The 13,055-nt window shown below is 43.4% G+C and overlaps 1 protein-coding gene across 1 annotated transcript in view; it reads left to right on the top strand.

Moving 5' to 3' along the window:
- IGF2R (insulin like growth factor 2 receptor) overlaps nt 1-13,055 on the top strand; it is a 2,762,372-nt gene that overhangs the window by 2,529,756 nt on the left and 219,561 nt on the right. The gene's annotated exons all lie outside the window — the stretch shown is intronic.

Below are 13,055 nucleotides of genomic sequence, written 5' to 3'. Positions count from 1 at the left end.
AAGGATTGTGGCAGAGTAGCGAGTTCAGGAATCTTTGCGGATTGGAATCCGCTAGCCGAGAGGGAACAAACAAAGGCTGGTCAGAAATGTTCCGGAGTCGAAGCACAGCCGGTGGATCCAAATGGCAGACAAGGGGCGCGCGGTAGCAAGGTCGGTAAACAATTCCAGGATCAAAAATACAGGAGAGAGTTCGATTCAACACAAAGGTAAGACGGTGAAACACAAACGCTGGTTAGAAGCGCTGGGCTTCGTGTCACATGGTTATTTATGCGGAAGAGGGCGTGAGCTGCCTACGCACGTTGGTCCACTGAGGCAGGCATCCGTCAGCTGATCGGGGGACCGCCGCTCAGCCGTACGACGTGGTTTTCCCAGCAACCGCCAACGCTGCCAGAACGGGGAAGCTCGAAATGACACCCGATCCTTCAGGTGTCGGAAATGCTGCGGGCCGAGGCTCGTGGAACGGCGCCTATGTATAACATTGACCCCTTCTCAGCACGCTCTGTTCTTGGGATCCCGTCTGGACACGCTGACCTGTGTCGCTACACCATCAGACGATAGAGTGAAGTCTATCCTTGCGAAAGACCCTCCTGCTTCTGCGAAAGACAGCTGTGTCAGTCCGCAACTTGAAATCCCTGCATTCCCCTGATCCAGCATTGCATGCTTCAGATGAGGTCTCTCCAGGAATTTCTCAGTGTCTGCTGGAAGTAAATCTCAGGCTCTTGAGAGGACAGGATTCTTCTGACATGTCCCTTCTGCCACGCGTTACGCTGGTGGATGATTTGCTCCAATCTCACCTAGGGAGTGCCCTATCGACTACAGGACCATTGGGTCACAGTCGCAACAGAGGCATCGATAGAGGCCTGGGGAGACGCACAGGAGTTTTCCATGCCAGAAGTCTCTGGTCACAGAAAGAAAAAGGCTTCACAAGATCCTCCTGGAATTGCATGCCATGTTCTGGTCCCTCAAATCCTTTACTCTGCAGGTTCAGGGCCGAGTAGTTTGGGAGTTCACTGACCATATTACCACCATGTTTACATTCATAAACAAGGCAGCACCCGTTTCACCATTCTGTTGACGAAAGCTCAGATCCTCTGGTCATGGGCTCTAGCACACAAGATGCCCCTCATTCCATTCCACCTACCAGGGATTCACAACATGTTGGCCGATTCCCTCAGCTGGGAACTGCGATCCTGCCACGAGTGGGAACTCCTACAAAGTCAGGTTCGCTGCATCTGCCTCAGGTGGGGAACTCCAGGCGTCAACATCTTTGCTACCGAGGCGAGCAGGAAGTGTATTGCCTTTGCCAACAGGTACTGTCACACAGGGAGCTTTGGGTACACCTTCATGTTCCCTTGGGACAGGATGTTTCTTTAAGCAGTTCCCCGATCCCTCTGCTACTCAATGTTTTCAGACCGCATCAGTGCAGACTTTTCTTGGTCGCTCCAGCTTGGCAGAGACCATTGTGGTTTCTTTTGATTTGGATTGATATTAGCCTGGGCTGGAGGATAGAACAGAGCCCTAAAGGCTCGGCGGACCCGTTGGCACTTTTCATTAGGACGCATTCTAACGACTTAACGTATTTATATAACATCTACAATAGATTTGGTCGATCCACATTGCCCTCCCTTGAAGAGCATATATCCAACAGACCATCATCAAAGCTGTCGGGAAGTAGCATTCTTGTCACAGCGGATATCAACCTCCAATGTGAACCACTCGGGGAGTTAGTGAATTTATGGGATAACCAAGACCAAGCATGGGAAATCCCAGCTTTGGTAGCTGCTGCCCCAAAAAGGTTGCACTGCCTGGTTCTTGAGACCTGTTGTATGCTCGCTAATCTAAATCTGAGGGTGTGTAATGGGCGTTTTAGGAAAGATCAACCTGCAAAGTTGAACTTTAGGGATCCCACAGGGAACTCCCATATTGATTACATCTTTGCTTTATGTTGGGATTGGTCGAGGATTAAAGATTTCAGTAGTAGAAGTAGTTGAAAGAATGGAAAGTGATCATCTCCCATCAACTTTAATAATAAGGGGGAGTGAAACAACCAAGGGACCTAATGGTGCCAACATACAACCCCACCCCGTGTTGGTAAGTGGGCACGCTAGAAAAACTATTAGGTGGTCCAATTCCATGAAGCCCGATATCAAACCCATCCTTTATAATTCTATCATGGCGAATTTGGAAGCAATACGTGATGTTAAATCCAATGACGAAGAGATCCTAGCAGAATTTAGGCATTTAACAAAAAATGTAATCCCACATATTTCAGTTCAAGTAAGAGACATAAAAACACAAATATTGAAAAAACCAGGGTGGTACGACAGCAAATGTCATCGGACAAAGACGGAAATCTTAAATTGCATGAAATCGAGTGGGTGGTTGGACAGGCAGAAACTCAGTAACCTGATGTTAATTTTTTTTTTTTTTTTAAAGGGATTTTATTTGAGAGGAATGAAATGCCCTCACTTTTTCCCTGAAATAAGGGGATCAATCACGGTTTTGGAAATTGTTTTTGTTTAACGAAGGGAAGGATGGACAACCCTTGATCTGTCATATCGATGAAAATTGTTGGTGGCTGCATTTTGCTAATCTCTGATTGCAGCGCCTAAGGTAACGACAACTCTTTTGAGCAAGCTTGTATTGAATGTTGAGGTTTTGACAATATCTATTGAAAGAGGTGTCAATAGCCCTTGATTCTCTCAAAAGTGGCAAAGCAGCAGGCTCAGACCTTATCCCCATTGATTTTATTAAAGACGAACTTTCATGAACCTGGAAACGGAGTGTTGTTAGAAATCTCACGGAGCTTTTTCTACGGACTTAGGTTTGCTTGACTTTTAGTGCCTGCAGCACAGTGTTTTCACCTGGAGGACGTCTTAAAGCGCAACACCAGCCTGCCTGGACTTGTGAAACAAACGAAGGTGACTGCTTTTGTGCACGTTGTGTCCAGTGACCAGCAAATGCAGTGATTACATGTACTACAGTCTTCTCCCTTAGTATTATATTAATTATTATTTTTTTTTTCTTTTTCTTCTTTTTTCTCTTGTGTTTATTCAAGGTATTTCTCGTAGTTTGGCTCCACCTCCCAACAAGCACGTCTTGTTGTAAACTATAACACCCCACGTCACAGTGCACCCGGCAAGTACTACAAGTACTGTTTGCTGTTCGCGGGTCGCCGGGTCTTGGTCTTAGGTATTAATATCTTATTTATTTATTTTATTTTTTTAATTTATTTTATTGCTTTGAACTTAAATTGAAATCTCATTTAATTATTTATATTTAATTGTGTAACTTGGTGTTTATTTCAATGTTTGCATACACTTTGACTACCAGTATGCCGCCCATTTTAGTGAGCAGAGCAAAATTGGTTGATTCGGCCCGGGAGATTGCCATGAGAAAAGCTTTGCTTCAACCCCGACTTACGAGTCTGTTACCAAGGGTTGGGCGCATTACTACTCAGCGCTCGCACTCAGTTTCAGATAACGCTCGATTGTGTCCAAGGGAGGGAATAACAACTGAGGATGAGGCAAAAATTGGTAATCCATCCGCCACGGCCCAATCGGATCCTACAGGCTCGTGCGCGGCAGCTCAGCCGTCTGACCCCATAATTTCGGATCCCATACACACAGCACCCATTGATATCTCATCTCGAGAAACTAGTTTGCATGGTGCCCCCACTGATAACACACTAATAGCAGCTTGCTCTGCCGGAGACCCATGATCTGTTGTAGCCCTCTTCCCTGGGGATACTATGCCACAACCTGTTTCATGCTCCGTTCTGGCCCAACAAAAATTGAGACAAGCGTACACCCACTTGACCATGATTGGCGAAATAGTGGAAGAAGACATTGATTTCATGAACCTTTCTAATAGCACTGATAAGTGCTCCGAAGAAGTCTTATATGTTTTTTCAAATACTGGTGACTTAATTCAATTAGAACATGATATTAATAGCCATTTTAGTACAAATGGCGAAATATTGTCACCAGTGTTATCTCATAATGACACACCAGCAATAGAACCAATGGTCTCCCCTATTATTACTGTGACTCCTCCACCCAAATCAGTTGAAGAAATAGTCTCTTTTATGGCTCCCACCCCGAGACAGCCACGGTTCGAGCAGGGGGCTCGAGTCTCTGACTTCTTTTTGAACCCCTCACATAGGGAGAGATATTCATTTCCAGAGGCCCCAGCCCTGAATAACACATTAATTGCCATGAACACTGCTCTGCTAGCTATGGCAAAGTTATATGAAGGGCTGGACTTAAAAGTCTCTAATCAGTCTGTCTTTCTAGAACAATTGTTTCTATTGCATTCAAAATCTGTAACACAAACTAATACATCTTCTCAAACTCATGAATCATTGACCCCTAAACCTACATACTCAGCCTACACGCAAACGCGTGATAATGATTACTCTGGCCTTGCCGGCCCTGTGCTAAAACCAGATAATATTTCTAAAGTGCCGGCGTCAGAACAATCGGACATTACAGCGGCAAAATCTAATCTCACTGCCATTACCCTTAAGACTTCTGAGGTCCTAGTTACCGTCGCTGCGCCAGACCCAGCCCTTTCTGTGGCTGCACCTGTGTCCGTGGCTGTCTCTAACACGAAGGAAACACAGATCTCTGATATTCCAGCCTCAAAAAATATATTTGAGGTCTTTAGCACATCCTCTGTCAAATCTAGCATGTCACGGCCAAGCAAAAAGAGGAAAGTGCACCCCGCTAAAACTAAACCATCGGTCCCAAAACCAACAGTGGGGCAAAAAAGGAAAAATTGTGTAGATTTGTCAACGGATTTGATGCATATATCTACATCTGAACCTGGTTTTCAGATTCCAGAAGCAGTTCCAATGGCTGTGGTGACAGTGCCACATAAACCATTGGATGATTTAGTGCAGATGGTCGAATGCAGCAATGAACAGCGAGTCCATCAGTCAAAAAGCCCCGAACCATCTTCCTTAATGTCCTCAGTGGTCGCGGCAGCAGCTCTGGCCGAGTCCTTGAACCAAACCTCTATTGCCCAGACTGCCCCCATCTTGGTAGCAATCCGGACCCAGCTGCAGAAATCTATTGATTCATATATGAAACTATTACCAAATAATTCCTCACAGATAGGTAGGCAGGAACAGCCTGATTCTTCACAAGTAATGACAATAGCTGATCAGGCTAAAGTTCAAGACTTACAATCGGCAATATTACAAGTGCCACAATCACATGATCACTCAACGCAGAGCAAGGTGGCCACTGAGGCTCCTACAAAAGATGATTGTTTTACAAAGAACTTACAGGGCGAAATCAAAGCTTCAGTTGAGGCACATCTGACGCGAAAATCTCACACTAATTCACAGCCGAAGTCTGCTCACCCACCTCAAGCCTCTGCCTTTGCCCTTCCCTCTAATCAAGCTTTACTTCCACGACAAGAGCTACGGGAAGAGATTAAAGCTTCCATTGAAGCCTTTATGCACCAGTCAAATGAACCTAATTTATATAAAGTACCAGAACAAGGGTTCCCCTCACTCATGCCTCTACTTCAGGGGCCCCAAGCAACGGTTATCACTCATCAAGACAGAAGGGCACGGGCTCCAGCAAGGTTACCAATGCAGGCAAAGAAAGATCTGCTCAGACCAAGGCAAAACAAGAGACACTGCATCATCGCTTCATAATCAAATGTTGTGATACACCATATAAGTCTTATGATCTAAATCGGTCCAGTATTCTCAACATATGTGTAGAGATTCCAGCTTTATCAGCCATTTCATCATTGGACATTGAGCAAATTGAGTTTATAAACCATACGGATTTGTCTGTTGTACGCTTGTACATTCGATCATCATTGGTAGCTGAGACTTTGTGGCAGGCCAGAATGGTGTTATTCGATTTAGGTTTCAGTCTCACTCAAGAATTATTGCCTGGTCCGGCCACATTACAGGGTCATAGCTCACGTATATTCACCTCAGCTTGTAATATTACTTCTCATCAAGACCTACCGGACCAGACAAGGTCTGCATAACTATGCTCTGTTGTCAAAATCCTGAATTTGATTTCCTGGAACACACGAGGGCACAACCACCTCAATTCTACAACAGTTGGGGTATTGGTTGATATGGATGTAGTTGCCCTCCAGGAAACCTGGCTTGTACTACCACCGATTTGGGACTCACACACCATTCTGTTTACACCAGCAGAAAAAGGCGTCCTTGGCAGACCCAAAGGTGGGCTCATCATAGCAGTTAAAAAGAATTGTGGCCTGAATTCGACCATTCGTAAGTCTCCCTCTCTATCATTTCAAGTGGTGATACTATTTAATTTTTATCAAAAAATAGCAATTGTTAATGTCTACTGGTGCATTGACACACTGAATTCAGACGATTTTTTTAAGCAATTTGTGGAAATATTGGATGCTTTGGCCCTAGAGAGCGATTTATCGTGTATTTTGATATTGGGCGATCTCAATTTGCACCTCATCTCAGAGGGGAATTCTGCCCCAACAGGAGATGAATTGAAATGGTCTTACATTATGGCTGAGTGCAATTTTCTGATGTTAAATGGGAATGTGACGGGCGATTACCCTGCCCAGACCACTTGGCAAAGAGGAGATAAGCATGCCATAATTGATTACATCTATATTAATGCGAAAGCCTTTAATTCTGTTCAAAAGTTGGAGGTTATTCATACAAGTGTAAGTGATCACCATAAATTAAAATTGTCACTGCAAATTGGTTATATACAACTGACACAATGGTTGAACCCAAATGTAACTGATGTTGTTGTAAATAATGGGAGAAACAGATTGTCTTGGAATATAGAGAAATTGAGAATCTTAGATTCTAATCTAAAGACTATGTACCAGAGAGAAGATCTTCTGGTCTATGACTATACAACTGCCATGCAGATGTTAACTCGAGTAGTTACTGGTAGTGGGCTAATTGAGCAACGGCATACCCATGCCTATGATTCGGAAATAGTCCATCGTAAATCTGATTTAAGACAGAAATTCGGCAATCGCGGAAATCAGAGAAAATTGACATGGCCGAAAAAATTAGATCAGCTAAGCAAAACTAGAAAAAATGGCTGAGATTAAGAAGAGCCAAGCTTTACGAACTGAAAGGGAAATCTATGCTTAAACAACTTATCTTGAAATCTACAGCTGGCATTTGGGCCCTTCTCAATCAAACATCTGAGACTCCTCAATTTGTAGCCCAGGTAAACTCAATTTCCTCTGAGGCATGGCAGATGTATTTTCATAAACTCTATCTTTCTCCCTTTCGTGACATACGATTAAACCTCCATTCGTTCACAGCATCCGGAGCATTTACATTTGATATTGACGACATCAAACTTTGTATTAAAAAACTGAGCTCTTCTCGGGCAACAGGTCCAGATGGGCTGCACAATATGATGTTAAAAATGCACGTTGATGAATGGGCGAGTATTCTATACCGTATCTTTAATCAGGTGCTGAAGGGTGGCGTTATCCCCGAGACCTGGAAAAAATCCATCATTCTCCCGATATTTAAAAAAGGCAATCGTGAGAATCCCAGGTCCTACAGGCCAATAGCGCTCTTGGACTGTCCGGGTAAATTATTTGCCCGGCTGCTCTTAAAAAAATTTAATACCTGGTTACAGGATAGTAAATTGAGAGATCCATTTCAAACAGGCTTTTTGCAAGGGGTAGGTACTGGTATAAATATTATTACTTTATCAAGCCTCATTCAGAAAGCCTATCAACAGAAACAGCCCTTGTATCTCGCCTTTATTGATTTTCAAATGGCATTTGATGCCGTTCCAAGAGAACAGCTTTATAAGAAATTGGCTGATGCTAACTGTCCATGGCATATTTTGAAATGGATAATCCAATTACACACTAATACTTCAATCCATGTTAGACTTACTAACAGCGGTTTATTAACCTCCCCAATACCCAACCGCCAGAGGCCTAAAACAAGGCTGTTTATTAGCCTCAGCCTTGTTCAACTTCTTTCTTTCAGATATCTATCGATGTTTTACAACACTGATCTCTGACTCTCCAAAAATTACGAGAGTATAGCTACAATGGTTATTGTATGCCGATGACATGGTACTATTGTCACATACCCCAAAAGGGTTGCGACTCTTATTAGGTGCCCTGGATGGTTACACAAAAGTAAATGGCATAACAATTAACATTGCGAAGACAAAGGTCATTCAATTTGGTACCAGGAAACAAAGTCGTGCCCATTTATATTGGCCTCTTCAAAATTGTAAGATCACCAGCACTAATATCTATGTGTACCTGGGTATAATTGTTTCCAACTTGTGTGCCTCTGATCAATATAATCAACAAGGACTCCATAAACTTCAAACATGCATCTCACAAGCCCGGATCATCAAGGCAACATACTGTAAATTTTCTCTATTACCAATTCTTACATATTTCAAATTGAAAGTAGTGCCTGTCATTCTCTACGGTGCAGAGACCCGGTATATCATGTCATACTCTTTCTGGGCCATTAGGGAAGGTCGATTCTGGAGGCAAGTTTTGAACTTGCCAACCTCGCAACCACTTCCACTTTTAAGATATGAGCTGGGCTTAATTTCTCTTTACGCAGCTTACAAATGACGCTTGTGTGCCTTGTACCGCAAGTGTCTTATGAACAAAGCCACAACAGGGATAATTAATATCATTTCCATATATCTATTGAGCTCTATGGACGTCTTTCCAAAAACATGGCATCAAAAAATCCACTCAATTCTAGCAAAAGCCCAGATTGATCCAATCTTGCTAATGGAAAATCCAAATAAAGCAAGATCAAAAATCTGGGAAGGTGACTGGATTTATACACGTCTTGCATGTACCAACTATAAACATTTCAAGGCTTTTCCATTTGAATTAAAGCGTTATAACACAGTGGCTTAATATATGGTGAGGTCCCCTAGTTCCAACCACAGAAAAGGCTTTATGAGATTTAGACTAAATCTGTGGCTGACTAATGATGTGATGAATATAACGGGTAATGCTGCTATCCCTCTGCTTTGCCGGTTTTGTAAACAACAAGCAGAAACCCTTATGCACTTTTGTGCAGAATGTGATAAACTGGCATCAGTACGGGGTGTTCATTTCAAGCCTTTATTTAGGGACCAACAGGTTTTGACCCCAAAAGAGCTATGGGTCTTAATATTCCATACTAATAGAAAGGCTGTAAGATATGCAGTTGCCAATTTTTTGCATCAGTTGAAAATACCAATGTATGCAGTGCCAAGAAAATGGTGATCTTTTCACATGCGTTATAATTTGTGTTGCAAATCACTGTTGAACTTTTTTTTAAATGAGAGAATTTTTTTTTTCCTTTCCTAGTATTACTATTGTATACAATGTTTTACTTATTTTCAATTGTTCTGTAAATGTGAATTTCTATAATTTTGTATAAGTTGAAAGGTTGTGAATTTTTTTTCACGACCAAAACAACTATAAATAAATTAAAAAATATATATATATTAAAGACGAAGCAGATAATTGGGCCCAAGTTTTGTGTAGGGTGTTCAATGCAGTTCTGTGCTGGGGAGAAGTCTCAGAATCATGGAGACAAGTGGCGATTATGCCAGTCTATAAAAATGGCGGTAGAGATAAACCGGAAAACTACTGCCTAATCTCACTTCGGGACAGTATGGGTAAACTTTTTTGAAAATTCATTCTTATACATCTACAAGATTGGACTGATAGGGAATCAATAATCCACGATCTCCAGGTTGGCATTAGAGAAAATAGAGGAACAATTGATCAATGTTTTATGCTTTTTAATCTTATTACAGAAATATGTAGTTTTATAAAAGATGCGTCTTTATGTTCTATTTGTTGATTTAAAAACCACTTTTGATTCAGTTTGCAGAAAAACACTAGGGCAAATATTAAATAAGCGGAAAACCCCAGGTGTTCCGATTAATATAATACAGCAGTTATACTCAGATAATAGGGTAAGCGTATGTTATGGGCTAGGAGGTGAATTTACCTGTGCTTTTGATGTCGAAAGGTGGGGTCGGGCAAGGCTGCACTGTGGGCCCCCTCCTTTTCAACATCTATATACCAGAGATTATAGATGCACTTCTGAGAGAGTGGCAATATTGCCCTAAAATAGAATTAAAAAAGTATTGAGCCCTATTATACGCTGATGATGCAGTCCTTATCTCCACATCACCCCAAGGGCTGAGGAAGACGCTCGCTGTGTTTTCGAAAAAATGCAGGGATCTTGACCCCAGTCTGAATACTGATAAATCGAAGGTGATGGTTTTTCCCCCAAATCCACAAAACATAAAATACTGAAGATTGAAGTAGAGGGTTTAGTCCTTGAACAGGTCAACTATTACTACTATTTGGGGCTTAGGTTTGAAGAATATGGTAGCTGGGGTGCCCAGATAAGAAAATCGACCGCAACCCTAGAAAAAGTAAGTGGAGCAATCTTGGCGTTCAATGCGAAACATGGAAGAGGTGCAGTTTCCCTAGCCCGGGATTTATTCCAGAAGCAAGCCATTCCTGCAGCGATATACAGCTCTGAATTATGGGCGTATAGTAATATCCAGAAGCTATGCACGTACGAACACACATTTCTGAAAAAATTGTTGCTGCTCCCAGTAAATTCCACTTCAGCACTGCTCTTCTTGGAGCTGTGTTGCATCCCGGTTGCCGACCAGATCCGTGCAAGACCTGCATTATTTTGGGCTAGGTTACGGAAACAGCAGGATTTGGTAGGTTATTTAAATGCAGCACTTCATCTGCTAGCTATGGTGGGAGGAAGGAGTCTAAAATGGGCATCCCACCTCGGGTCCCGGTATCAGGGCCCTGATTTGACTGAAGTGTGGACCCACCCACCATTTTTGGGTTCACCCTTGATCGTGAACATCAAGATAAGGGTTAAGCACAGAAGTAACAATTGCCCTTTTGATGCCTCAAGCTTGAAACTGGGGCCTGATTATCTTGACTGGAGGCATCAACCGGGGTACAAATTATATCTGGATGTAGTAGAAGTCCCATGCTTTAGGCTTGTGGATGGGATTGATTTCACACTGGGGTCTGCCATCCGCTCTGTGATGATGTATATGGGGGGTATATGATATATATTCTAATCGGTTACCAGCCCTAGTAACTGGAATGAACTAAGACTGTCTGCAATGCATCAGTGCAGAGGTGAGGATGCAGGGTGTTGGAGTGGGTGGCAAGCAGCTCACAGAGCCGCCTCCACGGATGTCTGTCAACTAGGTGGTACATTAAGAAGAACCTGGGTTTTGGAGAGAAACATAGCTGCTCTCATGAAAAACCACAGGGTCTGCACTTACATGTTTGCATCACTCTGCGAGTCAAACATACAAAATGTGTCTTGCAGAAATGTACTTTAACAGTGGGAGCAGCATTTACAGAACGTTACCAGAGCAGGAACACCTAACTCAATAGTTTGAAAATTGTGAACGCAGGATTTCAAATCTTGGCTAGAGGGTGCTGCCGGACGGTCTACCAGCCAATACACAGCAGCTTGGAATCGGTAGTTTGCAGATGCTGTATCCATTCATGGCACACATTCAATTATGACACATCGTTTACATTAACAATTCTCTAACAAGGCCCCAGCCACACTCCGCTATAGAAGTGGTTCTAATGGATAGTGTCCTCCCACGGATTCCTCAACTTAGATGTATTCTGCGGAAGCAGCACAATTTCTGACATTTTTACCACCATGGGGTCCTGTGCAGATTCAGTGACCTCAACAGGTCTGAAAGTGACATTGATGTTGGTATAAATAAGCGGCATGCGCCCCATGGCCACAGTTCCTTTTTCCGCATGCTCAGCACTCAGCAATCGGAACACCTCAGTATAACCTTTTGTTCTCCTGATAAATTTGAAAATAGACGCAATGTCGACACTGAAGCCTTCAGGTTTCAAGCGCTATAAAGACTGTGATGGTAAAATGGCCTATGCTTGGGGTGTCTGGGTGTCCACGATGAGACGGAAAACTGTGGCTCATTTCAATCCATGACGCTGAATGCCTTGAAGCAGAGGTGCTCTAAACTAAAACTTGGGGGCACTCGTCATCCAAGTCTCTGGGTTATAGGCCCTTGAAAATTTGCCCTGATAGAGACCTTTTATCTGAAGGTCCCTCGGATGACTGGAAGTCCCATAAGCACAAAGGTTCCCGTTCAAAGTGATTCCCATCGCTTTTCTTCTTCCCCGAAGAAAAAGACACTCTGGTAAGGTTCCAACTAAATTCGACTGTGGAGAGGTGGGAGCAGTTCAGGCTCAAGATGCTTGGTGTCTTTGAAAAAGCTGCCCCATCGACTTCTTCAGAAGTACAGCAATTGGGGGGACTCCTTGAAAGACTTGTTGAGTGCACGGAAAGGCCCGAGCACGGTGTCTGCCAGACTAGCAAAGTCCTCATCATCTTTGATGGCCGCGCCCACCTAGACACCCCACAAAGTCGAGTCTGCGCCCTCCTTAAGGAGGCCCATGGGCATCGAATTTGACTGTTGGGCACCATACTATGCAATCAAATCAAGGAGTGTCTGTCGTCTTTTGAACTGATGAATCTATGATGATGAGTGGGATGAGACTGTTGAAACCTCCGGAGGAGTTTTTCTCAGAGGAGACCAGGTTCGAGGATCTGGCTACTGATCTCCAAGGGGCAAGTGGGCTGGACAAATCCCCCTGTGAGTGATTTGTTCCCACAAGAACCTCGTGCTTACCACAACACAGCTTACAGGTCGATTATACATGAAGTCTCAGAAGGTTAAGAGTGGGGACCCCCTACCAAGATGGTTACTGAATATGATCTTACAGGCTTTCTAGACAAAGGCCCTAAGAAGGAGCCTATTCTGCCATTCCATGCTGCCTTGAAAGACCACCTTATGGAGCTTTGGCAGAAGCCCTCCTCGGTGCGAGCAGGGGTGATTTTATCAAGGGGGTAAATACCTACATCTTTATAGCCTGACTTTTTAGCCAAGCACCCTTGCAGAGAGAGAGGTTGATTGTCCAGGCTGATGTTTCAGGGGCCTGATCAGCACCTTGCCATCATTGCCGCTGGATTAGGA

Source organism: Ambystoma mexicanum, chromosome 4p (assembly GCF_040938575.1).
Source record: "Ambystoma mexicanum isolate Mex_15411 chromosome 4p, UKY_AmexF1_1, whole genome shotgun sequence".
Classification (NCBI taxonomy): Eukaryota; Metazoa; Chordata; class Amphibia; order Caudata; family Ambystomatidae; genus Ambystoma; species Ambystoma mexicanum.
The sequence above is the reverse complement of the archived record's forward strand: the minus strand, read 5'-3'. Positions and strand labels throughout refer to the sequence as shown.